Source organism: Zingiber officinale, chromosome 3A (genome assembly GCF_018446385.1).
Source record: "Zingiber officinale cultivar Zhangliang chromosome 3A, Zo_v1.1, whole genome shotgun sequence".
In the NCBI taxonomy this organism is placed as follows: domain Eukaryota; kingdom Viridiplantae; phylum Streptophyta; class Magnoliopsida; order Zingiberales; family Zingiberaceae; genus Zingiber; species Zingiber officinale.
Genome location: NC_055990.1, coordinates 137,738,351 through 137,741,517, shown reverse-complemented (window position 1 = coordinate 137,741,517; position 3,167 = coordinate 137,738,351). Strand labels below are relative to the sequence as shown.

Here is a 3,167-nt window from a genome sequence, read left to right as displayed (position 1 = left end):
CTTTATGTTTTGGGGTTGTTCTTCCCTCACAATGGAGTAGATCTCCTTTTCTATGGATGTAGGGAGTAGTTTTGGATAGGGTTTGATGTAAGACTCATGTTTGTACCTTTACTCGTTGGATGACTTCTCTTGCTTCATTTCTATTTGATATGCATGAGACTTGTTGCCTTGTCATGTTAATTGATTGTGTAATAACTGCTAATTTCATAAAGAGAGAATCTTTAGTGCTTAATCAACAGTCTCTGTGGTTCGACAATCTTATATATTACTGACGACGAATCCGTGCACTTGCGAAATCATAACAAGTTTTTGGCGCCGTTGCCGGGGACTGTTTTCGATTAACATTAGTTGATTAGCATATGAGTTACCCTAGACATTTTTCTTTTCCCTTTGCATTTTCTTTCTTGTTTTCATTATGCACTTTCTTTCTTGTAATTTAAATTCTGCATTTTCTTTCTTACTTTTCGTATAACATTTTATTTCTTGTCTTTAATTCTTTATTTTTTGTTCTTTTCTCATAATTTTTTTTTAGATACCATGAGCACTAACATGTCAAGCAGGTCCTTAAGAGATTTCTTTGCACCCATTTTTGTAAGATTTTTATCTCCCATTGTGCATCCTCATATTGAAGCAGAAAGTTTTCAACTAGACCCAGAGTTAATTTTCATGATACAAGGTTACAAATTTGGAGGAGAAGTATCAGAAAGTCCTTACCTGCACCTTGAGACATTTCTAAAGCTTTGTGATATGGTGAATTGTGAAGGAGTGTCGGCAGATGCAGTTCGTTTGATGGCATTTCCTTTTAGTATCAAGGATAAAGCAAGGACTTGGTTATATTCTCTCCGTCCTCAAAGCATCTCAAGTTGGGAACAATTGGAGAAGCAATTTCTAGATTATTTTTTCCCTCCAAGTAGAACAATTTATATGAGGAATTGCATCACAAATTTTGCTCAGGCATATAGAAAATCATTATTTGAAGCATGAGACAGATTCAAGAGTCTACAAAGATAGTGCCCTCATCATGGTTTGGAAAAATGGCTGACCTTTCACATATTCTATAGGAGAATTTTTTTCTCAGATAAGTGTTTGTTAGATTCATCAGTTAGAGGTTCTTTTATGGACAAGAGTGTAGACGAAGCATATACATTGATTGATCAAGTAGCATTGAACCTCCATAAATGGTCAAGCAAAAGTTGGATGGAATCTTCCTCAGAAATTCAAGAAGTAGAAGCCATATATACAAGAGAGTCTGTCAAACAAAATGCAGTTCAACCACCCAAGAATGTTAAAATTCACAAGTCACAGAATGAGAAGTTCTAACATTTGGGGGAAAAGATTAATAGCATAGTCTCAAAATGATTCAAGGAAGACCTTCCTCCTACATAGATAAGATCTAGTGTAAATCATAATAATTTTAAGTTGAGAAGTGGCAAGAATCATGATGAACTACTGAAGAAGGATTTTTTAGAATTGAGGAGAAGAACAATAGAAGACCTCAAGAACTCAGTTTCATTACTCCAGGAAGTTACCAAAGGCCACAAGTACCTTTCCCTCAACGATTGATCACATCTACACTAGATAAGCAAGTTGGACCTCCTCCGCAAACTCAAAGGGAATATGGGAAAAAAGAAGTACCTTTCCCAAGACCTTCACTAAAGGTTCCTTTCCCACAAAGGCTAGTGAGGGTCAATGAAGACGAAGACTTTGGCAAATTCTATGACACTAATATGGTTGAGTGTAGATTTCTGGATATATATGAAGATGAGGACTCTTCAAATGAGGATTGTGATGATAATGCAGCGGATAACAAGTTTTCATATCTACCTTTTGGGTTTGTAGGGTGTTATGATGAAATTAAATTTTTAGATGATGAATGTGATGTGGTAGATCAACTTAAAACTGCAAATGAAATTAGTGATCCTCCTATAGATGAGTCTCCCACTGAGGATATTGATGTTGATTTATTTTTTGATGCTTGTGTTGATGATGATGTTATGAAAGGAAGTGTAGGGAGATGTGTTGTGGAAGCAGCATCTCAAGAATCACCTCCTTTATCCACACAACCTTATGAGATTATGAGAGTTGCAAGGATTGAACATGTTGTGGACCAATGTGTAGGGACTTGTGCAATAGAAGCAACGCCCCAAGAATCATCACTTTTAGAGGCACCACCACTTAAGCCAGAGCTAGAGCCATCATTTAATTCAGAAGAGGTCACATCCACATGTTTAGACCTTTCAGGTATTTCTCAGCAATGCAAGGTTAGTATTTTTAGTGATCTTTTGGAAAATTTTATAGAGGTATCTATAATTAATTTTGTTGGATGTGATTCAATTTGTGATACATACTCAGTTCATCTTAATAAGATTCTAGTTCTATCTAATATAGCATGCTTGGGAGAGGTATATTTTTCTTTTGGGTGTGCAGATTTTCATGGGGCTTATAATTGGAAGCTTGATCTGAATCGTCTTCGACCACCTAAAAGAACTTCAAAGAAGACGAAGATGGAGATAGTTATACTTTACTGTGTAGCTCCTTTGATGAAAGCTCTCTCCATAATAAGAGCTCTTTGTAAGAGGGTGTTGAAATATCTTGCCCCTCCAAGAGTGAGATTTCAATGAATTTAATGAGGTGGTCGAGCTAATGACCTTAAACAAGCGCTTCTTGGGAGGCAACCCAAGTTCATTTTCTTTGTTTTCATTCATTGGTTTAGTTCTTTCTAGTTTCATTTCTTTCTTTATAATAAACATGTATCCTCTACTTAATTTTTGTTATCTACTTTCTTTTATAGAACTTAAAGATTAGGAGGAGTGCAACTACATAGTGGAGAAGTTAATGACATGGGCATTTGACACACATCATTTGGAAACTTCTCTACTTTAAATCTCCTCCACATTGTTTTTAGTTTTCATTGGGACAATGAAAAGTTTAAAGTCTGGGGGGATGCATTAGATGCATTAGGTTTAGTTTAGTTTTTGCTTTTGCATACTTCTTTTTGCCTAATAAAATTTGTTAGTTGCATCATTCATCATACCATGATTGTTTGTTCCTTAATGCAAAATACTAGCACGTTTTATCTAGATATTTATGTTGTGTGATTTGGTATGCTAGTATGTCTATTGATCTTTATTTTCCTATCCATAGTAGCATGAAGTGAGCATTGTTAT

General features: G+C 35.4%; 1 non-coding gene across 1 annotated transcript; it reads right to left on the bottom strand.

The window, feature by feature from the left end:
- Nucleotides 1-922: 922 nt before the first annotated feature.
- Nucleotides 923-1,028, bottom strand: LOC122054389. Its single transcript, XR_006132708.1, has one exon. It is a non-coding gene; the product is annotated as a small nucleolar RNA R71 (small nucleolar RNA).
- Between the last annotated feature and the right edge of the window lie 2,139 nt (nucleotides 1,029-3,167).